Source organism: Eurosta solidaginis, chromosome 4 (assembly GCF_040869045.1).
Source record: "Eurosta solidaginis isolate ZX-2024a chromosome 4, ASM4086904v1, whole genome shotgun sequence".
Lineage (NCBI taxonomy): Eukaryota > Metazoa > Arthropoda > Insecta > Diptera > Tephritidae > Eurosta > Eurosta solidaginis.
In genome coordinates this window covers 77,147,020-77,174,100 of record NC_090322.1, presented here as the reverse complement: position 1 = coordinate 77,174,100, position 27,081 = coordinate 77,147,020, and the positions used below count along the sequence as shown (strand labels likewise).

The 27,081-nt window shown below is 36.9% G+C and overlaps 1 protein-coding gene across 3 annotated transcripts in view; it reads left to right on the top strand.

Annotated features, from left to right (window-relative positions):
- The window catches only part of cactin (cactin, spliceosome C complex subunit), a 282,033-nt gene that overhangs the window by 36,864 nt on the left and 218,088 nt on the right, over positions 1 to 27,081 (top strand). Inside the window, exon 3 of one of the 3 annotated variants that reach the window (XR_010952672.1) lies at positions 382 to 817. The exons of the other annotated variants lie outside the window; for them this stretch is intronic. The gene's annotated coding sequence lies outside the window, so the exon portion shown is untranslated. The remainder of the gene's footprint in view (positions 1 to 381; positions 818 to 27,081) is intronic. 3 annotated transcript variants of the gene reach the window in all.

The following is a 27,081-nucleotide window of genomic DNA, read 5'->3' as shown; positions in this document are numbered from 1 at the left end:
AACCGATTCACAGGTGAGTGGCATATCACACTTATAAATATCACAGGATATATCATTGTTTATAAAAATTAGATCTAACACTCTGTTTAAATCATTTCCAATGTCGTTAATTTGAGATAGGTTAAAGGAGTACAATATATCACAAAGTAAGTCCTCGACATCCTTTTTAGATATCATCAGGATCTCTCACCCATTGAATAGAACCCAAATTATAGTCACCCAAAATACAGGGCGTTTGGTGAGGTAATAGAGAATCAATAATAAAGCTGATATTATCAATATGTGACTTGTACATTCCATAATTGTTATTTGGTGGGATGTAACTAGCAATAAAGAAAATTTCATTTATACTATCAAGGAACGTTTCTCCTATATTTACAGAAATACAAATTTGCTCGCATCATTAACGTGTAGTTGCACTTCACGACTTGCCAGAGAAGATGCTACAGCCACCAAAATACCGTCCCTCTTGTTACCCCGGTTGCAGTACTCTGTCCCTTCGATAGACATTATAAAAACGATCAAAAAGCTCTGATGATAAAAAATCTGCAGTTAGCCAAGTTTCCACGAGTATGATGACATCAAAGTCGTGGGTCGCTGCCGATTGAAATAGCTCATTTGTTTTTGTACGCAGACCACCGGCATTGTGATAATATATTAGGAGCTTTGGATTTGTGATAGGCGCATCACTCACTGTCCTCCCTCTGTCGAGACAAACTTTTGAAAAAACTCAAACGGTCGGATTTTGACATTTGACGGCCACAGCCCCGAGTCCATAATTTTTGCTCTATCTGAGGACGGAACTCCAATTTTGAAGGTTACTTTACTTACTGTCTATACCGCTACATCTTTTTTTATTAATTTATAGCATGATATAGAGTTTTCTTTGATGCAAGTATGTTTTGCTATATACGTAGTGATGTCAGTAGTTTCTACGGACGGTTTGAACCATCCTACATGAAACCATTCCAGACGAGCAGCGACATCAAGCTCACAACTTGTTCTTGTACCAACAACAACTTTACGTGCATTATTGGTGTTAGCGGCAGCAGAATTATTTTCAAAAGCATTAGCATTGGTATTAGCAGCAGCAGATTTATCACGAGCACGCTCACTGGTGGTAGCGGACGGTGACGAAGCGACAGACGCAAATGAAGGAGAGATAAGTGCAGCGGGAGCTGTTGTTGTTGTTGTTAAAGACGATGTGTTATTAGCTGTCTGTACCACTGACCCAGGCCGAGAACTGTTGAGGGGAAGAAAAGAAGACTGCGAACGTCGAGGAATAGGTGAAGGCGAGAAAGCAACTAAATCTAATGCACCATTGCAATTGTTATTATTGTTGCTGTTGTTCGAAATGAATGCATATGAATTAACAGCTGTTTTGAGCGCATTTATTTCGGCAGCGAGTACATCAATATTCTTATTGTTTTCAGTATTGGCTCTGTTAGATTTTGCTTTTGCCTTTTCTTTAGCGTTGTTTTTGTTTCGACTCTTCACTTTTTCACTACTCGCTGATGATTTGTTATTTGCAATTATATTCTTCAAATCATCCTGCATCCACAAATCCTTGAATTTGCCCTCAAATGCGGTCATGATGGCTTCCAGCCCAAGTCTTTGCGAGGCAAGCACGGATTCGAATGCCTTAGATGTTTTATCAGGCACATTCAGGACACCAATATCGAATGTGGTAGTTAGCCTTAATCATCTTCACGTCGTATTCGGTGATTTGGCCCTCACAACAGGCGCGGTGAAAACGTTTCTTACAGAAGCCACTGCACGGTACAACATTAGTGTCATTCCGGCCAAAACTCTTATCCATTATAAACAAATTGATCTTGAACTAATTGTTGTTGCAATGCAATTCAATTTTTAAAAGCACTAGTTATTGTTGTTGCAACGCAATTTAATTTTAGATTCACGATTATCTATTTTACAGAGATATATTACAGAAGCATACAAATTGAACAAAATTATATTATAAAATATGTATATACATTATTAAATCAGTTGTCGGGATGGACTGGGATGCCGAGCAACGGGAATTGATTATTAGCGCTGTCGGAATGGACCTGATTTCGAGCAGCTGATGTATATTTGACACACAACAAGTAGAGCTGCGATGTAACAGAATAAACGGCTACCTCCCTGCTCTCTCCAGTTTTTTCGCCTCGCGAAACCTGGCATTATCCCCGACTAAATCATCCGCGACCCTATTTACAACTTGGACGTTCCAAATGTCGACCATTTTGAACATCCACGTCGATGGCACTACGCTACCGACTGTCCTACACCCCAAAATCTTGGGTGTGACGTTTGATCAGGATCTACATTTTGGTGAGCACGCAGCCGCAATTGTTCCGAAAATCCAGAGCCGTAATAAAATCCTCAAATTCCTTGCTGGCAGTACTTGGGGAAAAGACAAAGAATCGCTCATTACCACATACAATGCAATTGGCCAGCCGTTTGCATGCTACGCGTCCCCTATATGGTCGCCAAGCCTAAAAACTACCCACTGGAAGAAGCTACAGGCCTGCCAAAATACTGCGCTCAGAACCGCCACGGGCTGTCTTCTTATGTCCCCAGAACACCATCTACATAATGAGGCGAGAATAGTCCCCATCAGGGAGAGAAATGAGATGCTAAACAGAAACCTGGGCATCCCAACAGACATGTTGTTGTTGTTGTTGTTGTTGTTGTTGTAGCAGTGCTTCGCCCCACCTAAAAACTGCGACCGATCACAAATTGTCATCAATATCTTCTAACGGGAGCCCAAGGAAACTTGCTGTTTCAACAGGGGTGGACCATAATGAAATGGGTGTTGGATGCGTTGGTTCCACATTACAGTTAAAGAGATGGTTGGTGTCATGTGGGGACACATTGCAAGCGGGGCATACATTTTGTATGTCGGGGTTGATTCTGGATAGTGTTGCAAATTCACCAAGTAATGGCGTCTTTTATTTTTAGCTATATTTAACAGAGTTGCCTTGTATATATCTTGCTATTCAGCATTTATGATGCTACCATATTGTTAAGGCTACCGTATTGCTAACTCTATGACTTAATATCTTAATCTACTACAGCTCGGCCAACCTGACCTTATGATAGGCCTCGATCAGTCGAGTTGTATGTGTGAAGAGCATACTTATATCTAATGGAATGACTGGATCAGTGTCGCTTTCGCACTCACCCCCTATTTCTTTACTCTTCCAAAGTTTAATGTTACAGGCTTCAACAAGGCCATCGTATGGTATTTGAGTGATTTGCCCATTTTCAATGTCCCTTATTACATAACGATCATTCGGCAGTTTCTTGTGTATGGAATAGGGCCCTTTAAATTTTGGAATGTGCTTCTTATTTACACCTACCGTCGTGTCAATATTTTTTATCACTACGAAATCACCCTGTTCAAATGTATCCGCTTTAATACCCTTCTGCTCACTTCGACTTTGATTATATAATTGTACTTTTTCGATATTTTTCTTACCACTACTGCGCATCGTTTCCAAGTCCCTCCCCCTCGGTCCTGAATTGCATTCGTCCAGGTATTCAGTAAGTTTGTCTATTACTTCGCCTCTTTGGTTAACACCAAAGAAAGCGCGGCTTGGAGTTATACCAAATGACCTATTTACTGAGTTGTTCAGGGCGAACTCAATTTTCACTAACTGCTTTACCCAATCTGCGTGAAGTATTGGATCGTTAAATTTAGCTAGTATCCCTACTAGGCTGCGGTTAACTCTTTCCACTTATCCATTTGCTTGTGGCGAGTGTACCGCTACTTTCACATGGGTAATGTTTTTGTCTTTTAAATAGTCTTCAAATTGTGCGGATGTAAAGCAACTACCCCTGTCCGTTATACATCTGTGGGGTCGACTATAATATTCAAAGTATTTATTAAGTGCAGCGGTTACTTCCTTAGTACTGGTTGTTAAAACTGGATATAGCTTCACGTATTTCGTGAACGCATCAATTTTGACTAAAATATGTTTCCTTTTCGACTGTAATGCCGGAAGTGGGCCTAGGTGGTCTAAGTGAATTGTATGAAACGGTTCAGGTTCCTTCGGAATATTATTATATTTCTTTATTACGGTCTTTAAGACCTAGTTGATGTTAAGTAAACATTTGTTTTATTAAATATTATGTGTTTTACAATATAAAAATAATTTTACTTTAAACGTATTAATATTTTCACAATCTTTTATCTCAGTAGGTAGTTCAGTGTACATTTTGTACCCAGTGTATTCTAAAGTCTTCTTTGCGAACTCTGTTCTTACTCTAGGCAGTCTTATATTATTGCAGTATCTAGTTCCATAGCTATGGATCTCGTGATTATATAATATTTTGTTGCTCAGGTAACTCGGTAGCATTCCTAATCTTACATGATGTATAAATTTCAAAGTAAAGTAACTTATTGACTGTTTTATACTAAGCCAGTTTAACCCATTCAGCATTATAGTTTTTGATGTTCTTGGGAGACATGTTAATATAAATCGCATTGCCTTGTTTTGTTGTATTTGTAGTCTTTTAATTTGCATATCACTCGCTATCAGCCGAATTGTAGGACAGTATATAAAGTGCGGCTCAATAATTGAACGATACACCATTATTTTATGACGTTGACTAATATATTTGCATGTTCTGTACATGAATCCTATTTTCTGCGCAATTTTTCTTTCAAGATAATTTATATGTTCTCCAAAATTCAGGTTTTCATCAATTAAAACTCCTAGGTACTTCATTTCATTTACTCTTTGAATTAAATTGTTTTTTATCTTCAGGGTTATATTGTTTAAATCGTTATTACGTATGATGTTCTGGTTTTTGCAAAATACCATGAACTTAGTATTATCTATATTTAACTTCAATTTTTTAAGGCACAACCAGTTGTATAGAGAGTCAAGATCTTCTTGTGCTTTCTGCATTGCACAGTCGGCATATTTCTCACTGATGATGAGCAGTGCATCATCCGCAAAAAGACGTATATTGCAATATTTTAAACATTTTTGTATATCATTTATGTACAATGTAAATAGTATCGGTGCAAGTACTGAACCTTGTGGCAATCCGATATCTACATCCACAACCGATGACACTGCGTTTCCAATTACCGTCCTTTGCTTTCTGTCACTGAGATAACTTCGGAACCATTCCGTTTTAAGTCTAAGAAGACAGGCACCACAACTTTTTTATTTTTAAAAGCTTTTGGGATATTAATTATATCATCTAACACAATGTCAGTGAAAAGAAATGGTTCTATTGCGATCGAACGATCAACGTTTAGTTCGGATGCAGTAGGCATTTCTTCGATACGATCACTAATTTCGACTATGCTCTGTACAAAAAAATTGTTTAGGGAATTAGCTATATGGTACTCATTATCGAGGCATTCGCCATGTATTACTATCTTAGTGATATGTTTTTTGTTATCTTTAAGCTCTGCGAGGTCTTTCAGACACTTCCACATCCGCTTCATGTTTCCGTTATTGCTGTGAACTCTGCCTTCCATATACATCTTCGTCTTATACATAATCGTACTTTTGTATATTTTCTTCAATACATTGTATTCATCCCAGTATCCTGTTTCTGTGGCAATATTATATAGTTCAAGTTTTCTTTTATGGAGAGCTGTAAGCTCACGGTCATACCACTTATTTCTCAGTTGTATTTTTGTTCTCTTCACATATGTCAGTGCTTGCATTACTTCAGTAAGAATATTGTTCAGTGCTGTAGTTTTATTTTCTACTCCCGCATTACGCATAAAGCTAAAATCGCATGTTCTTAGTTTATTTAAAAGGTTTTCGGAACTATAGTATTCCCATGAGGTAAAAGTAGAGTAACTTCTCATTTTGCAAAACTTTGTTGTTGGCACTTTGAAATTAATTGTTTCATGATCCGAAATTCTATATTCAACTATATTTTCCGACCTAACATGATCATTATTACTAAAGAGCAAGTCAATTTTGGTAGAAGAGTTCTCTGTTATTCTCGTATTGAAATTAATTCTTTGAATGTTGTTGTTGTTGTTGTTGTTGTAGCAATGCTCGCCCCACCTAATAGCCGCGACCGATCACAAATTGTCATCAATATCCTCTAACGGGAGTCCAAGGAAACTTGCCGTTTCAACAGGGGTGTACCATAAGGAAAGGGGTGTTAGAGGCGTTGGTTCCACATTACAATTGAAGAGATGGTTGGTGTCATGTGGGGACACATTGCAAGCGGGGCATATATTTTGTATGTCAGGGTTGATTCTGGATAGGTAAGAGTTTAACCTGTTACAGTATCCAGAACGAAGTTGAGCAAGAGTGACACGCGTTTCCCTGGGGAGTATGCGTTCCTCTTCCGCAAGTTTTGGATAATTTTCGTTAAGCACTGGATTCACCGGGCAATTCCCGGCATAAAGGTCCGACGCCTGTTTATGGAGTTCACCAAGGACGTGCTTGTGTTTTTTCACTTCATACGGCTGGGTTCTCAGGTGCCGTATTTCCTCAAAATGCTTACGGAGATGACTCCTTAAGCCCCTAGGCGGTGCTGGTTCATCAATCAGATGTCTGTTGGGATGCCCAGGTTTCTGGGTATTCAACAGGAACTGTTTGGTCAGCATTTCATTTCTCTCTCTGATGGGGAGTATTCTCGCCTCATTATGCAGATGGTGTTCTGGGTACATAAGAAGACAGCCCGTGGCGATTCTGAGAGCAGTATTTTGGCAGGCCTGTAGTTTCTTCCAGTGGGTGATTTTTAGGCTTGGCGACCATATGGGTGACGCGTAGCACGTAATCGGCTGGCTAATTGCTTTGTATGTAGTCATGAGCGTTTCTTTATCTTTTCCCCAAGTACTGCCAGCGAGGGATTTGAGGATTTTGTTACGGCTCTGAATTCTCGGAACAATTGCGGCTGCGTGCTCACCAAAATGTAGATCCTGATCAAACGTCACACCCAAGATTTTGGGGTGTCGGACAGTCGGTAGCGTAGTGCCATCGACGTGAATGTTCAAAATGATCGACATTTGGGGCGTCCATGTTGTAAATAAGGTCGCGGAAGATTTAGTCGGTGATAATGCCAGGTTTCGGGAGGCGAAAAAACTGGAGAGATCAGGGAGGTAGCCGTTTATTTTATTGCATAGCGCATCGATCTTTGGCCCTGGGCCTGTGGCCATTATTGTGCAGTCATCGGCGTAGGAAACGATTGTGACTCCTTCCGGTGGTGAAGGTAGCTTAGATATGTAGAAATTAAACAAAAGTGGGGATAGGACACCACCCTGTGGCACCCCCTGTTTAATTCTCCTTGGTTTTGATGTTTCGTTTCTAAATTGCACCGATGCCTGCCGACCACCCAGATAATTTGCGGTCCACCTTTTAAGACAAGGGGGAAGGGTAGACCCTTCCAGGTCCTGCAGTAACGAGCCATGGTTGACTGTATCAAAAGCTTTTGATAGGTCTAGCGCTACGAGTACTGTTCTATGGTGGGGGTATTGACTTAAACCGCAATTTATCTGGGTGATAATGGCATTCAGCGCGGTGGTAGTGCTATGGAGTTTTCTGAAGCCATGCTGATGAGGGGCTAGCTGCAAATTTGCTTGGAAATAAGGGAGCAGAATGGCTTCAAGCGTCTTTGCCACTGGCGATAGGAGAGATATCGGACGATACGACTCACCTATGTTAGCTGGTTTCCCAGGCTTTAGTAGCGGGACCACCTTGGCCATTTTCCATTTCTCAGGTATGACAAAGGTGGAAAGAGACAGATTGAAGACATGTGCTAAATATTTGAACCCCTCTTTCCCTAGGTTTTTAAGCATCGGCATGGCTATGCCGTCTGGGCCCACTGCCTTGGATGGTTTAGCACGACCAATGGCGTCCTCAACCTCTTTAGCGGTGATGGTGATTGGTGACGCGCTGAATTTGTGTTTATGTGCGCGTCTATTGGCTCTCCGTCTATCTTTGTCGACCGTAGGATGCATTATATATTGTCGGCAGAAAGCGCTTGCGCATTTTTTCGCGTCCGACAGCACTTTGTCGCCAAAGGCGATGGAAACTTTGTCTTTGTGCTTAGTGGGATTCGATAGGGACTTTACGGTGGACCAAAGTTTACCCACACCGGTAGAGAGGTTACAACCTCTTAGGTGCTCCTCCCATTTCGCCCGCTTGTGTTCATCTACAAGCAATCTGATGCGTTGGTTTATATCCCTTATTTGGGGGTCGCCTGGGTCAAGCTGTCTTATAAGGTCACGTTCTCTCGCTAAGTTTGCGGCCTCCGGCCGGATTTCGGGAATTCTCCCGGCGGGAATGAAATGTGCCGAGGCGGATTTAATGACCTTACGGAAGGCACGCTCCCCTTGGCGGGCATAAGTCGGGATAGGGAGGGCAGCTAGGCGGCTGTCTGTAAAGGATTTATATTCTTCCCACTTTCCTTTTTTGAAGTTTATGAAAGTGCGTTTTTCAGTGACGATGAAGTCGGCGTTACGCTTTGAATCATTGCCCTTTGTGCGAATAAACTTAATAGGTGTTTAGAGTATGTTGACGATACATTCATATTGATGTTAAAATCTCCAGTTATGATATTATTGTCTGATTCCTTGAGGTTTTCAGTCAGGATTTCATCTAAAAACGTAATAAAGTCGGCGTCACTGCTACTCGGTGAGTGATAAAGTACACCAATTTGCCATTTTAACGCACATTTTTTGATTTTTATAATAATGCACCATATATTCATGTTAATGGCTATATTGCAGACTATACTAAACTCTAAATTTTCATGAACATACATCAAAACACCACCCGTATGTCTACTATGGGAATCGCAACGAATACATTTGTATGTCGGAATATTTAATTCGGTATCCATTATAAGATCAGTTGTGCATGTTTCTGCGCATAGTACAATGTTTGGTTTTCTTATTTCGACAAGCCTCTCCAGTTCAGTTTTGTTTGCTGTTATACTATAAATATTGAGATATATACATTCTAAGCTATGCACCCCACTACTTCGATTTTTGTACTTTTTATGCTTTGGTTGCTAATAAACAATCTTTTTTTTCCTTGCGGATAATTTTTGCTGATATACAGGACATGCTCTATCCATAGTATCATGGTTATCATCAAGCCCAAGATTCAGTTCCTTATTTGCCCTCATACAGTTGATACATTTCCTGACTGGTTCCTTATCGCATTGCGTATGTTTGTGTTCACCAAGACATTTTGTGCACACTTCCCTTTCTTTACAGTCACTGGCCTTATGATGAAAGCCTTTGCATTTAAAACAACAAAGTACTTGGACTGCATCATACACTCTGCACCGTTCCCAGCCTACATTTATCCTTTCTGCAGCTAATATATTCGTGAAAGCTTCTACGTCCACTTCCAGTACTGCGTTGTATTACACATTCGAACCCTTTTTCTTTTCATACAGTTTTATAATTTTAATGTCCGTTTCAGAAAGACACGCATTTTGTCGTCTAATTCTCTGCGCCAGTTCTTCACTATCATATTTATAATTTATACCCGATACAACAACTGTCGCTTTCACTTTCTTAGGGATCTTGACCTCATAGGTATTTCCAAGATTAGTCTCGATGGCATTTTTAATTTTATCTCGTTCTTGATCATTTTTACTTTCAACTATCACTACTCCGCTTTGCCTAGTAACTATATTCATTATTTGCAGCTCTTTAGGGTCTAATTTTGAATTAAGGTCATTTTTTGTCCTTTCCGCATCTTGTTTTTTGCTCGGTTTCACTATTAGTGGATGATTTTTTTTATCTCTGGTAACGCTTCTTTTTTTTGTTTACTACTTTTTGTTATATTCGCATACGATATTTTTGCTTCAACATTATTGACATTCTGCTTCAGTTCATTGCACATTTTTTTGTTTTCGCTGCTTATTGCTTCAATCATTTTCTTATTGTCATCTTTGTTAGTTTTTAATTCGACACATACCTGTTCACTGCTTCGCTTAAGCCTTCTGCTATTTCCCGTATTTTATTAACCTCTTTTACACTTTTTTCACACGATTCTTGCGCTTTTTGCATAGCTCTAATTCTTTCACTGAAAGCTGTTTCCACCGCTTGTAGAATATGCTTTATTTCTTTTTCGTTCTTTCTAAGTGCATTGTCAAATTCACTTCTATATTCTTGTAGTTGTTGCCCATTTTGCTTCACTACCATTTGCATGTCTTTTAATATGTCATCTACATTATGTACATACTGTACACAGTCAGTACACATAAATCTTAGCATTTCACATTCTTGCAGTTTATTAATGCTGTATTGGTCCAACCCAGAGCATTTGGTCAGGTGGTAATATTTACCACACACCCCTTCACATCGTATATTGCCCACTTCTCCACGTATCGAACTTTTGCACTTGTCGCACTTTTTTTCCATTTTGGTTTAAGTAACTTGCATACATATATGTGCATACATATGTACAAATGCATGTAGCCACTAATGCAGTGCAAATGTGTATGTCTTATTTATATTAAAAATTTATTAATTTAGACTTTATTTTATTTAGTGTCACAAATAACTTCGAAATTAGTTTCCTGAGTCTCTATCTCTTACATTAGTTTATGTTATCTAATATTTTTATAAGGTTTTACAATTTTTCAATATAAAATTCAAGGAGCAAAATTAAACACGACCGTTCGTTTTCGCGCCACTCAATATAATATTGTGCAATTGCCTAGCGTTTGGTCTATTAGATGCTGAATACATAATGCATTTTATGCAATTTTGTTTAAATTTATTAATTTTATTTTTCATGTCAGGAAACCAGTAATTTGCTTTGATTTTTTGATAGCATTTTCGATGGTTGATGCCCTAATTGCTCGTGAGTTGTTCTAATGATCTCATTCTCTAACTCCTTTGGGACGTATAGTAGTCGACTATCTTTTTCTCTTTTAAACAAAATACCATTTTCCATTACAAAATTACTCAAGTTTTCATTTCTAATTTTTCATTTTCCAATTTTTCCCGGTGGTTTTTGGGAATTGGAAAGTTTGTTATAGCCTTTATATGATGTTCGGAAGGTCTTATACCAGTTGCAGATACATTGTATCCCAGGTATTCTATTTCATCATATATAAATTTGCATTGTTTAAATTTTAATTGAACATAAACACTTGAATATAAACACTTAAGATTTTGGTTATAAATCTCTGAAAAATTGCTGGCCCGTTTTAAGATCAAAAGGCATTCTTAAGAATTCGTACTGGCCGTTCGGAGCTAGGAGCTACAAAAGAGGTGTATTTGATAGATTCCTCTGCCATTTTAATCTGAAAAAACCCGGATTTTAGGTCTAAAAGAGTGAATGCTGTATTTTCACTGAGGTAATGCAAGCAATCTTCAATAAGCGGAAGTGGATAGTTGTCCCGATGGATTTGTTAAAATTTCTATAATCAATGCACATTCTAGTTTCTCCTGATTTTTTCTTGGTAAGAACTAGGGGGGACGCGAAAGGGGAGTCACTTTGTCTTATGATTTTTTTCTTTAACATGTCCGATAATTCTATTTACTTCGATTTTCTCCGCAAAAGATAGGCGTATCGGTGAGCAGAAGGTTTGTGAATTTGACGTAAGTGTGATTTTAGCTTCATAGTTAATATCCGGAAGGTCATCGGTTTGTTTGCATTTGTATTTGTATTTATTAGGCAGTTCATCCCAGCACAACAATTTGGCAAAAATTATTTTATAGTGATAGTCGGTAAAAGGCATAAAATAGGAACAATTTAAACTTGAAACTTAAAGCTAATGACTATGGCTAAGAAAAGGTTACAATAAATAATATATTTAATAAATAATAAATAAAGAGTACATTTGCTTAGAAGAAATCAGTATTTTAATTGTCCAGGTTATTATAGAAGCTTGTTAATTCTTTATTGAAGAGCAGAGCATTGCTTATAAGCCCAAGTCTAGAAGGGAGCGAGTTCCAAAGACGTATGGAAGTAATGAAGAACTGGCGATCAGATATTAGCATACGATGTCTGAAATGGGTAAGGAGAACAGATCTAGACGACTGGAGAAAATTTAGCCTCCGATACAGATAGTCAGGTTCCTTCATATATTTCATATTTCTTTATTTCAGTCTATGGCATTTAAAGCCCTTACAGACTAGATAACAACGTTAAATTAAAATTAGATAATTATTTAATAGTATAGTACATAAGTTGAGTATAGACACAATAAAACTTACATGCTATGAAGAGATTGACCAGCACATTTATCTGTTTGAAAAGATATCAGTAAGTATTGTTTTAAAAGTAAACTTAGAAAGAGCAAAATCAATAGCTGAAGAATCAGAGATGCGATTAAAGTCGGTCATAGCTCTAAGCAAAGGTGCGTTTGAGGCATAGAGGGTTCGGATATTAATTTATGTAGCGTAATGAGCGTTTTAAGTTTAATAAGGTTATCGAAAGAAATGTTTAGCAACCTGTAAGCAACAACAACAACATGAGAGACGTGGTCAAGTCTTTTCAACCCATAGACGTATCTAGCAATGTTGTTATAAACAACATTAATTTTCCAATTACATACATAGTCACAATTAGAGTAAATCTCACAACGATAAAGGAGCGTAGGTATTAAGTACGCTTTTGCTATTAGTAGACGAATATGTAACGGAGTAAAATATTGTGAAAGCCAGAGTGTACGAAGCATCCCATACACTTTTCCCACTGTGCGGAATATGTGATCTTTCCATGTCAAGGTTTTGTTAAAAACTACACCTAGATTTTTTACCGTATACACGTATTCTATAATAGTGCTGTCTAAAATTAAATTTTACATTCCACTTTTATCTAGTGACCTTCTATGAACGACTATACATTTCGACTTCTTAGGGTTAAGACATAAGCCGTTCATAGAAGCCCACGTACCAATTTGACACAAATCGTAATTTAAGTTATTAATACACGAACTGGTACGATCAGTAGGACAGCACATATACAATTGTACGTCGTCAGCATAAATGTGAATATTACAATACTTGAGAACACCAGACAAATCGTTTATATACAAAACAAATAAAAGGGGACCAAGGACTGAGCCTTGTGGGACGCCTCTTAAAACACTGACGAAGTCAGACTTTCTTGTACCAACACTTACTGCCTAAGCTTGGTCGGCCAAATACGATCTGATTAGGGCTGTTGCACAGTTGGAGAAATTAAATAGGTTATCCAGCTTCTTACAGAGAACGGTGTGGTCGACCGAGACAAACGCTTGATGGCTTGAACGACATCACAATGTTGTTGTTGTTGCTGTTGTTGTAGCAATGCTCGTCCCACCTAATAGCAGCGACCGATCACAAATTGTCATCAATATCCTCTAACGGGAGTCCAAGGAAACTTGCCGTTTCAACAGGGGTGAACCATAAGGAAAGGGGTGTTAGAGGCGTTGGTTCCACATTACAATTAAAGAGATGGTTGGTGTCATGTGGGGACACATTGCAAGCGGGGCATACATTTTGTATGTCGGGGTTGATTCTGGATAGGTAAGAGTTTAACCTGTTACAGTATTCAGAACGAAGTAGAGCAAGAGTGGCACGCGTTTCCCTGGGGAGTATGCGTTCCTCTTCCGCGAGTTTTGGATACTTTTCTTTAAGTACTGGATTCACCGGGCAATTCCCGGCATAAAGGTCCGACGCCTGTTTATGGAGTTCACCAAGGACCTGCTTGTGTTTTTTCGCTTCATACGGCTGGGCTCTCAGGTGCCGTATTTCCTCAAAATGCTTACGGAGATGACTCCTTAAGCCCCTAGGCGGTGCTGGTTCATCAATCAGATGTCTGTTGGGATGCCCAGGTTTCTGGGTATTCAACAGGAACTGTTTGGCCAGCATCTCATTTCTCTCCCTGATGGGGAGCATTCTCGCCTCATTATGCAGATGGTGTTCTGGGGACATGAGAAGACAGCCCGTGGCGATTCTGAGAGCAGTATTTTGGCAGGCCTGTAGTTTCTTCCAGTGGGTAATTTTTAGGCTTGGCGACCATATGGGTGACGCGTAGCACGTAATCGGCTGGCTAATTGCTTTGTATGTAGTCATGAGCGTTTCTTTATCTTTTCCCCAGGTACTGCCAGCGAGGGATTTGAGAATTTTGTTACGGCTCTGAATCCTCGGAACAATTGCGGCTGCGTGCTCACCAAAATGTAGATCCTGATCAAACGTCACACCCAAGATTTTGGGGTGTAGGACAGTCGGTAGCGTAGTGCCATCGACGTGGATGTTCAAAATGGTCGACATTTGGGACGTCCATGTTGTCGCGGAAGATTTAGTCGGTGATAATGCCAGGTTTCGGGGGGCGAAAAAACTGGACACAATCACAATCATCGACACTAGCAAACTCAAGAGGACCAAAATCAACATTAGCGCGAATACAATAATTGTCAGCACATATATTGCCAGTTGAGATTGGCAGATTTACAAAATTTATATTTATCTCGTTAATGTCTACATCAGGGAGGACAGAAATATCACATTTGGTTTTTCCGATACCAATATTTTTAATCGACTTCCAGGTTTCCTTCGAACTCAAAGCAGCACTAAACTTGTTATTATAAAATTTCTGTTTAGCTGACCTAATCGCTTTGTTTGCAGCGATCCTAGCTGCTTTGAAGCAGTTGTGAGCCTCCACGGTTTTGTATCTTTTCCATCGTGAGTAAGCAAGGTTACGCTGGTGAATTAAGTGTTTTGGATTGGCACTAAACCAAGGGGTATTATTGTGTGTAGCAGCTTTGAGTTTCACTGGCACATGGTTGTCGAAAAGCCTAATAATATGATTCTGTAGGAATGATGCCTGATCACTGATTTCTTTACATAAGTGTCTTTTATCATACGTTTAAACTTTTCTACTAAAGCTGAAGGTAACTTAGGGTTTATGTCGATTATATCTTTGTTTTCTTCAAGATTTTCTATGTTACATATTTCTTTAATTGCTAATTCTAAATTTGGGTTATAGGGAGCTTCCATAATTTTATCTTGTTTTGAGTTCCGAGGTACTTCATGTGTAGCTATCTTTATTTTACTCAACTCCATATCTTTACCAATCGGAATTAAAAAGTCGTGGTAGTGTTTGAACAAAGAGCGTCTATTGAATTAATTAATTATTTATTTATTTATTTGTTAGTCTACAAATTTTACAATTAATCAGACTAAATATGAATGAATGAATGAATATAAATGCGGATTACAGTGTAAAATTAGCAAGCATACATAGTGAGCAAAATTATATTATAAAATATGTATATACATATATTATTGAATAAGTTGTCGGGATGGACTGTGATGCCGAGCAACGGAATTGATTATCAGTGCTGTCGGAATGGACGTGATTTCGAGCAGCTGATGTATATTTAACACACAATAGTAGGGCTGCGATGTGTGGGAGGTTGGAAAGGACGTGATTCCAAGCCACCCGACCAAAGTAATTATTGATTATTAGTGCTGTCGGAATGGACGTGATTTCCAGCGGCTGATGTATATTTAACACACAGTGAGTATATACTGGCTCCGATGAAAAACGTGTGCTCCAACCATGAATGTATGTTTGCATTTTACAAAAATATGAACCAACCACACCTTAACATGAACATATAAAAAATAATATTATTAAAGTATTTAACTAAAATAATCATAGCAATGAAAAGTACCAAAATAGTTTTATGAATCAGCTAACTACAAGCCGACTTATGAATAGTCAACTTGTAGTTAGGTGAAAACCCCCTGATTTTTTCGGCGCCATCGCCATGTAAAAGTAGTCAGTTAAAAGCAATGTAAAGTAGGCGAGGCAGAGTCACAAGTAGTTGCAAAATAGTCAACAAATAGTTCACTAAAAGTTAGCATACTTCCCTAGAGGGTTAATACTGAAGAACAACAAATCATGTATACTAACTTATGTTAGTTCGAAATTTGTTCCCCAAAAAACTTTCAACAGGCGGAGGCAAACAACAACAACATCCTAAAATTTACACAAATACAATTAAGCAAATACGTATGTATATACGCTGCAACTAAACATTGAGAACAATCAACGATTAAGCAGAAGCAGGTGTCGATCGACTTTAGCTTGTGTCACAAAAATTTGAAATTCCTTTGAATTTCAATATATGCATCATTTTCCGTGGTATTTTACCATAAACGATTTGGTTGTTGTTGGGAGTCACTTGGAGTCAAATGAGTTGAGTACAAACATTCAACTTATATAATAACAAAGGAAGGCTTTGGGCAGCTATGAAATCAGCCTCTTAAGGGTAGATAAGGGAAGGGAGATGAAAAAAAAATATTTCAGTATGAAAAATATTAAGGAACTAGGTTCAAGTCCCGAAACAAATAAATCCAAATACTTATGGACACTTCCATGGTAACTCAAGTTACATCAGAGACAAAATTGTCCCCAATCAATTTGCACTTACTTAGCTATTAATTATGTCAAATTTTCAACTTATTCCGTCAATCTTTCGCCGATTGGTTTCGCTAACTTCAGTATTATTTTAGCGCAGAATGTCATAAAAAAAAATGTGTAAAGCTATAAATTTTTTTCTCGCATTTAATATGCACTAAATTAGGTGCTCATTATGTAAAATTTTCAACTTATTCCGCCAACCTTTCGCCGATTGGTTTCGCTAACTTCAGTCCTATTTTAGCGCAGAATGTCATAAAAAAAAATTTGTTAAGCTATACAGTTTTTTTCTCGCAGTTAATTTGCAATAAATTAGGTACTAATTATGTAAAATTTTCACCTTATTCCGCCAACCTTTCGCCGATTGGTTTCGCTAACTTCAGTCTTATGTTAAGCTATACAGTTTTTTTCTCGCAGTTAATTTGCAATAAATTAGGTACTAATTATGTAAAATTTTCATCTTATTCCGCCAACCTTTCGCCGATTGGTTTCGCTAACTTCAGTATTATTTTAGCGCAGAATGTCATAAAAAAAAATTTGTAAAGCTATACAGTTTTTTTCTCGCAGTTAATTTGCACTAAATTAGGTACTTATTATGTAAAATTTTCAACTTATTCCGCCAACCTTTCGCCGATTGGTTTCGCTAACTTCAGTCTTATTTTAGCGCAGAATCTCATAAAAAAAAATTCTAAAGCTATAAATTTTCTTTCTCGCACTTAATTTGCATTTAATTAGCTACTAATTATGTAAAATTTTCAACTTATTCCGCCAACCTTTTCGCCGATTGGTTTCGCTAACTTCAGTCTTATTTTAGCGCAGAATGTCATAAAAAGAAAATTTGTAAAGCTATACAGTTTTTTTCTCGCAGTTAATTTGCAATAAATTAGGTACTCATTATGTAAAATTTTCACCTTATTCCGCCAACCTTTCGCCGATTGGTTTCGCTAACTTCAGTCTTATTTTAGCGCAGAATGTCATAAAAAAATTTGTAAAGCTATAGTTTTTTTCTCGCAGTTAATTAGCACTAAATTAGGTACTCATTATGTAAAATTTTTACCTTATTCCGCCAACCTTTCGCCGATTGCTTTCGCTAACTTCAGTCTTATTTTAGCGCAGAATGTCATAAAAAAAATTTGTAAAGCTATACATTTTTTTGTTATATCGGCCTACTGATTTGTAAGATCGCGAGCTTGAATCGAGCTCAAGGCCTAACAATAATTATTTTATCATTATTATTGTTATAATATATTTTTTCTTAATTGAAAAATTTTTTAAATTAGAATAGAAGAAAGAAAAAAATTAGACAACTGCCAAAGCTCGTTGTATAGATCCATTTCGGGAACTGCTAAATTCCTTCATCGGCAACGTTTAGGCGCCGCTGCTATAACCATTCATCCACCACAGCGGTTTTTTGTTTGTGTTCATTATTCCTACTTCAATTCTGGTTCTTGCCAATTGATATTCACAGCACTGCGACATCTGTTACAGAATAGTTGTGAAAATTCGACTTTGTTTATGGCGATGATGCCATAGTGTCATATTTTATTGACACTTTCCCCGTGCTCTGGGATGTATTAACAATTTTTGTTGTTATATCGGCCTACTGATTTGTAAGATCGCGAGTTTGAATCGAGCTTAAGGCCTAACAATAATTATTTTATCATTATTATTGTTATAATATTTTTTTTCTTAATTGCAAAAATTTTTAAATTAGAATAGAAGAAAGAAAAAATTTAGACAACTGCCAACGCTCGTTGTATAGATCCATTTCGGGAACTGCTAAATTCCTTCATCGGCAACGTTTAGGCGCCGCTGCTATAACTATTCAGCCACCACAGCGGTTTTTTGTTTGTCTTCATTATTCCTACTTCAATTCTGGTTCTTGCCAATTGATATTCACAGCACTGCGACATCTGTTACAGAATAGTTGTGAAAACTGGACTTTGTTTATGGCGATGATGCCATAGTGTCATATTTTATTGACACTTTTTCCCCGTGCTCTGGGATGTATTAACAATTTTTGTTGTTATATCGGCCTACTGATTTGTAAGATCGCGAGTTTGAACCGAGCTCAAGGCCTAACAATAATTATTTTATCATTGTTATTGTTATAATATATTTTTTCTTAATTGAAAAAAATTTTTAAATTAGAATAGAAGAAAGAAAAAATTTAGACAACTGCCAAAGCTCGTTGTATAGATCCATTTCGGGAACTGCTAAAATCCTTCATCGGCAACGTTTAGGCGCCACTGCTATAACCATTCAGCCACCACAGCGGTTTTTTGTTTATCTTCATTATTCCTACTTCAATTCTGGTTCTTGCCAATTGATATTCACAGCACTGCGACATCTGTTACAGAATAGTTGTGAAAATTGGACTTTGTTTATGGCGATGATGCCATAGTGTCATATTTTATTGACACTTTTTCCCCGTGCTCTGGGATGTATTAACAATTTTTGTTGTTATATCGGCCTACTGATTTGTAAGATCGCGAGTTTGAATCGAGCTCAAGGCCTAACAATAATTATTTTATCATTATTATTGTTATAATATATTTTTTCTCAATTGAAAAAATTTTTTAATTAGAATAGAAGAAAGAAAAAATTTAGACAACTGCCAAAGCTCGTTGTATAGATCCATTTCGGGAACTGCTAAATGCCTTCATCGGCAACGTTTAGGCGCCGCTGCTATAACCATTCAGCCACCACAGCGGTTTTTTGTTTGTCTTCATTATTCCTACTTCAATTCTGGTTCTTGCCAATTGATATTCACAGCACTGCGACATCTGTTACAGAATAGTTGTGAAAATTGGACTTTGTTTATGGCGATGATGCCATAGTGTCATATTTTATTGACACTTTTTCCCCGTGCTCTGGGATGTATTAACAATTTTTGTTGTTATATCGGCCTACTGATTTGTAAGATCGCGAGTTTGAATCGAGCTCAAGGCCTAACAATAATTATTTTATCATTATTATTGTTATAATATATTTTTTCTTAATTGAAAAAATTTTTAAATTAGAATAGAAGAAAGAAAAAATTTAGACCACTGCCAAAACTCGTTGTATAGATCCATTTCGGGAACTGCTAAATTCCTTCATCGGCAACGTTTAGGCGCCGCTGCTATAACCATTCAGCCACCACAGCGGTTTTTTTGTTTGTCTTCATTATTCCTACTTCAATCCTGGTTCTTGCCAATTGATATTCACAGCACTGCGACATCTGTTAGAGAATAGTTGTGAAAATTGGACTTTGTTTATGGCGATGATGCCATAGTGTCATATTTTATTGACACTTTCCCCGTGCTCTGGGATGTATTAACAATTTTTGTTGTTATATCGGCCTACTGATTTGTAAGATCGCGAGTTTGAATCGAGCTCAAGGCCTAACAATAATTATTTTATCATTATTATTGTTATAATATATTTTTTCTTAATTGAAAAAATTTTTAAATTAGAATAGAAGAAAGAAAAAATTTAGACAACTGCCAAAGCTCGTTGTATAGATCCATTTCGGGAACTGCTAAATTCCTTCATCGGCAACGTTTAGGCGCCGCTGCTATAACCATTCAGCCACCACAGCGGTTTTTTGTTTGTCTTCATTATTCCTACTTCAATTCTGGTTCTTGCCAATTGATATTCACAGCACTGCGACATCTGTTACAGAATAGCTGTGAAAATTGGACTTTGTTTATGGCGATGATGCCATAGTGTCATATTTTATTGACACTTTTTCCCCGTGCTCTGGGATTTATTAACAATTTTTGTTGTTATATCGGCCTACTGATTTGTAAGATCGCGAGTTAGAATCGAGCTCAAGGCCTAACAATAATTATTTTATCATTATTATTGTTATAATATATGTTTTCTTAATTGAAAAAATTTTTAAATTAGAATAGAAGAAAGAAAAAATTTAGACAACTGCCAAGGCTCGTTGTATAGATCCATTTCGGAAACTGCTAAATTCCTTCATCGGCAACGTTTAGGCGCCGCTGCTATAACCATTCAGCCACCACAGCGGTTTTTTGTTTGTCTTCATTATTCCTACTTCAATTCTGGTTCTTGCCAATTGATATTCACAGCACTGCGACATCTGTTACAGAATTGTTGTGAAAATTGGACTTTGTTTATGGCGATGATGCCATAGTGTCATATTTTATTGACTCTTTTTCCCCGTGCTCTGGGATGTATTAACAATTTTTGTTGTTATATCGGCCTACTGATTTGTAAGATCGCGAGTTTGAATCGAGCTCAAGGCCTAACAATAATTATTTTATCATTATTATTGTTATAATATATTTTTTCTTAATTGAAAAAATTTTTAAATTAGAATAGAAGAAAGAAAAAATTTAGACAACTGCCAAAGCTCGTTGTATAGATCCATTTCGGGAACTGCTAAATTCCTTCATCGGCAACGTTTAGGCGCCGCTGCTATAATCATTCAGCCACCACAGCGGTTTTTTGTTTGTCTTCATTATTCCTACTTCAATTCTGGTTCTTGCCAATTGATATTCACAGCACTGCGACATCTGTTACAGAATAGTTGTGAAAATTGGACTTTGTTTATGGCGATGATGCCATAGTGTCATATTTTATTGACACTTTTTCCCCGTGCTCTGGGATGTATTAACAATTTTTGTTGTTATATCGGCCTACTGATTTGTAAGATCGCGAGTTTGAATCGAGCTCAAGGCCTAACAATAATTATTTTATCATTATTATTGTTATAATATATTTTTTCTCAATTGAAAAAATTTTTTAATTAGAATAGAAGAAAGAAAAAATTTAGACAACTGCCAAAGCTCGTTGTATAGATCCATTTCGGGAACTGCTAAATGCCTTCATCGGCAACGTTTAGGCGCCGCTGCTATAACCATTCAGCCACCACAGCGGTTTTTTGTTTGTCTTCATTATTCCTACTTCAATTCTGGTTCTTGCCAATTGATATTCACAGCACTGCGACATCTGTTACAGAATAGTTGTGAAAATTGGACTTTGTTTATGGCGATGATGCCATAGTGTCATATTTTATTGACACTTTTTCCCCGTGCTCTGGGATGTATTAACAATTTTTGTTGTTATATCGGCCTACTGATTTGTAAGATCGCGAGTTTGAATCGAGCTCAAGGCCTAACAATAATTATTTTATCATTATTATTGTTATAATATATTTTTTCTTAATTGAAAAAATTTTTAAATTAGAATAGAAGAAAGAAAAAATTTAGACCACTGCCAAAGCTCGTTGTATAGATCCATTTCGGGGAACTGCTAAATTCCTTAATCGGTAACGTTTAGGCGCCGCTGCTATAACCATTCAGCCACCACAGCGGTTTTTTTGTTTGTCTTCATTATTCCTACTTCAATCCTGGTTCTTGCCAATTGATATTCACAGCACTGCGACATCTGTTAGAGAATAGTTGTGAAAATTGGACTTTGTTTATGGCGATGATGCCATAGTGTCATATTTTATTGACACTTTCCCCGTGCTCTGGGATGTATTAACAATTTTTGTTGTTATATCGGCCTACTGATTTGTAAGATCGCGAGTTTGAATCGAGCTCAAGGCCTAACAATAATTATTTTATCATTATTATTGTTATAATATATTTTTTCTTAATTGAAAAAATTTTTAAATTAGAATAGAAGAAAGAAAAAATTTAGACAACTGCCAAAGCTCGTTGTATAGATCCATTTCGGGAACTGCTAAATTCCTTCATCGGCAACGTTTAGGCGCCGCTGCTATAACCATTCAGCCACCACAGCGGTTTTTTGTTTGTCTTCATTATTCCTACTTCAATTCTGGTTCTTGCCAATTGATATTCACAGCACTGCGACATCTGTTACAGAATAGCTGTGAAAATTGGACTTTGTTTATGGCGATGATGCCATAGTGTCATATTTTATTGACACTTTTTCCCCGTGCTCTGGGATTTATTAACAATTTTTGTTGTTATATCGGCCTACTGATTTGTAAGATCGCGAGTTAGAATCGAGCTCAAGGCCTAACAATAATTATTTTATCATTATTATTGTTATAATATATGTTTTCTTAATTGAAAAAATTTTTAAATTAGAATAGAAGAAAGAAAAAATTTAGACAACTGCCAAGGCTCGTTGTATAGATCCATTTCGGGAACTGCTAAATTCCTTCATCGGCAACGTTTAGGCGCCGCTGCTATAACCATTCAGCCACCACAGCGGTTTTTTGTTTGTCTTCATTATTCCTACTTCAATTCTGGTTCTTGCCAATTGATATTCACAGCACTGCGACATCTGTTACAGAATAGTTGTGAAAATTGGACTTTGTTTATGGCGATGATGCCATAGTGTCATATTTTATTGACTCTTTTTCCCCGTGCTCTGGGATGTATTAACAATTTTTGTTGTTATATCGGCCTACTGATTTGTAAGATCGCGAGTTTGAATCGAGCTCAAGGCCTAACAATAATTATTTTATCATTATTATTGTTATAATATATTTTTTCTTAATTGAAAAAATTTTTTAATTAGAATAGAAGAAAGAAAAAATTTAGACAACTGCCAAAGCTCGTTGTATAGATCCATTTCGGGAACTGCTAAATTCCTTCATCGGCAACGTTTAGGCGCCGCTGCTATAATCATTCAGCCACCACAGCGGTTTTTTGTTTGTCTTCATTATTCCTACTTCAATTCTGGTTCTTGCCAATTGATATTCACAGCACTGCGACATCTGTTACAGAATAGTTGTGAAAATTGGACTTTGTTTATGGCGATGATGCCATAGTGTCATATTTTATTGACACTTTTTCCCCGTGCTCTGGGATGTATTAACAATTTTTGTTGTTATATCGGCCTACTGATTTGTAAGATCGCGAGTTTGAATCGAGCTCAAGGCCTAACAATAATTATTTTATCATTATTATTGTTATAATATATTTTTTCTCAATTGAAAAAATTTTTTAATTAGAATAGAAGAAAGAAAAAATTTAGACAACTGCCAAAGCTCGTTGTATAGATCCATTTCGGGAACTGCTAAATGCCTTCATCGGCAACGTTTAGGCGCCGCTGCTATAACCATTCAGCCACCACAGCGGTTTTTTGTTTGTCTTCATTATTCCTACTTCAATTCTGGTTCTTGCCAATTGATATTCACAGCACTGCGACATCTGTTACAGAATAGTTGTGAAAATTGGACTTTGTTTATGGCGATGATGCCATAGTGTCATATTTTATTGACACTTTTTCCCCGTGCTCTGGGATGTATTAACAATTTTTGTTGTTATATCGGCCTACTGATTTGTAAGATCGCGAGTTTGAATCGAGCTCAAGGCCTAACAATAATTATTTTATCATTATTATTGTTATAATATATTTTTTCTTAATTGAAAAAATTTTTAAATTAGAATAGAAGAAAGAAAAAATTTAGACCACTGCCAAAGCTCGTTGTATAGATCCATTTCGGGAACTGCTAAATTCCTTCATCGGCAACGTTTAGGCGCCGCTGCTATAACCATTCAGCCACCACAGCGGTTTTTTTGTTTGTCTTCATTATTCCTACTTCAATCCTGGTTCTTGCCAATTGATATTCACAGCACTGCGACATCTGTTAGAGAATAGTTGTGAAAATTGGACTTTGTTTATGGCGATGATGCCATAGTGTCATATTTTATTGACACTTTCCCCGTGCTCTGGGATGTATTAACAATTTTTGTTGTTATATCGGCCTACTGATTTGTAAGATCGCGAGTTTGAATCGAGCTCAAGGCCTAACAATAATTATTTTATCATTATTATTGTTATAATATATTTTTTCTTAATTGAAAAAATTTTTAAATTAGAATAGAAGAAAGAAAAAATTTAGACAACTGCCAAAGCTCGTTGTATAGATCCATTTCGGGAACTGCTAAATTCCTTCATCGGCAACGTTTAGGCGCCGCTGCTATAACCATTCAGCCACCACAGCGGTTTTTTGTTTGTCTTCATTATTCCTACTTCAATTCTGGTTCTTGCCAATTGATATTCACAGCACTGCGACATCTGTTACAGAATAGCTGTGAAAATTGGACTTTGTTTATGGCGATGATGCCATAGTGTCATATTTTATTGACACTTTTTCCCCGTGCTCTGGGATTTATTAACAATTTTTGTTGTTATATCGGCCTACTGATTTGTAAGATCGCGAGTTAGAATCGAGCTCAAGGCCTAACAATAATTATTTTATCATTATTATTGTTATAATATATGTTTTCTTAATTGAAAAAATTTTTAAATTAGAATAGAAGAAAGAAAAAATTTAGACAACTGCCAAGGCTCGTTGTATAGATCCATTTCGGGAACTGCTAAATTCCTTCATCGGCAGCGTTTAGGCGCCGCTGCTATAACCATTCAGCCACCACAGCGGTTTTTTGTTTGTCTTCATTATTCCTACTTCAATTCTTGTTCTTGCCAATTGATATTCACAGCACTGCGACATCTGTTACAGAATAGTTGTGAAAATTGGACTTTGTTTATGGCGATGATGCCATAGTGTCATATTTTATTGACTCTTTTTCCCCGTGCTCTGGGATGTATTAACAATTTTTGTTGTTATATCGGCCTACTGATTTGTAAGATCGCGAGTTTGAATCGAGCTCAAGGCCTAACAATAATTATTTTATCATTATTATTGTTATAATATATTTTTTCTTAATTGAAAAAATTTTTAAATTAGAATAGAAGAAAGAAAAAATTTAGACAAGCTCGTTGTATAGATCCATTTCGGGAACTGCTAAATTCCTTCATCGGCAACGTTTAGGCGCCGCTGCTATAATCATTCAGCCACCACAGCGGTTTTTTGTTTGTCTTCATTATTCCTACTTCAATTCTGGTTCTTGCCAATTGATATTCACAGCACTGCGACATCTGTTACAGAATAGTTGTGAAAATTGGACTTTGTTTATGGCGATGATGCCATAGTGTCATATTTTATTGACACTTTTTCCCCGTGCTCTGGGATGTATTAACAATTTTTGTTGTTATATCGGCCTACTGATTTGTAAGATCGCGAGTTTGAATCGAGCTCAAGGCCTAACAATAATTATTTTATCATTATTATTGTTATAATATATTTTTTCTTAATTGAAAAAATTTTTAAATTAGAATAGAAGAAAGAAAAAATTTAGACAACTGCCAAAGCTCGTTGTATAGATCCATTTCGGGAACTGCTAAATTCCTTCATCGGCAACGTTTAGGCGCCGCTGCTATAACCATTCAGCCACCACAGCGGTTTTTTGTTTGTCTTCATTATTCCTACTTCAATTCTGGTTCTTGCCAATTGATATTCACAGCACTGCGACATCTGTTACAGAATAGTTGTGAAAATTGGACTTTGTTTATGGCGATGATGCCATAGTGTCATATTTTATTGACACTTTTTCCCCGTGCTCTGGGATGTATTAACAATTTTTGTTGTTATATTGGTCTACTGATTTGTAAGATCGCGAGTTTGAATCGAGCTCAAGGCCTCACAATAATTATTTTATCATTATTATTGTTATAATATATTTTTTCTTAATTGAAAAAAATTTTAAATTAGAATAGAAGAAAGAAAAAATTTAGACAACTGCCAAAGCTCGTTGTATAGATCCATTTCGGGAACTGCTAAATTCCTTCATCGGCAACGTTTAGGCGCCGCTGCTATAACCATTCAGCCACCACAGCGGTTTTTTGTTTGTCTTCATTATTCCTACTTCAATTCTGGTTCTTGCCAATTGATATTCACAGCACTGCGACATCTGTTACAGAATAGTTGTGAAAATTGGACTTTGTTTATGGCGATGATGCCATAGTGTCATATTTTATTGACACTTTTTCCCCGTGCTCTGGGATGTATTAACAATTTTTGTTGTTATATCGGCCTACTGATTTGTAAGATCGCGAGTTTGAATCGAGCTCAAGGCCTAACAATAATTATTTTATCATTATTATTGTTATAATATATTTTTTCTTAATTGAAACAATTTTTAAATTAGAATAGAAGAAAGATAAAATTTAGACAACTGCCAAAGCTCGTTGTATAGATCCATTTCGGGAACTGCTAAATTCCTTCATCGGCAACGTTTAGGCGCCGCTGCTATAACCATTCAGCCACCACAGCGGTTTTTTGTTTGTCTTCATTATTCCTACTTCAATTCTGGTTCTTGCCAATTGATATTCACAGCACTGCGACATCTGTTACAGAATAGTTGTGAAAATTGGACTTTGTTTATGGCGATGATGCCATAGTGTCATATTTTATTGACACTTTTTCTCCGTGCTCTGGGATGTATTAACAATTTTTGTTGTTATATCGGCCTACTGATTTGTAAGATCGCGAGTTTGAATCGAGCTCAAGGCCTAACAATAATTATTTTATCATTATTATTGTTATAATATATTTTTTCTTAATTGAAAAAATTTTTAAATTAGAATAGAAGAAAGAAAAAATTTAGACAACTGCCAAAGCTCGTTGTATAGATCCATTTCGGGAACTGCTAAATTCCTTCATCGGCAACGTTTAGGCGCCGCTGCTATAACCATTCAGCCACCACAGCGGTTTTTTGTTTGTCTTCATTATTCCTACTTCAATTCTGGTTATTGCCAATTGATATTCACAGCACTGCGACATCTGTTACAGAATAGTTGTGAAAATTGGACTTCGTTTATGGCGATGGTGCCATAGTGTCATATTTTATTGACACTTTTTCCC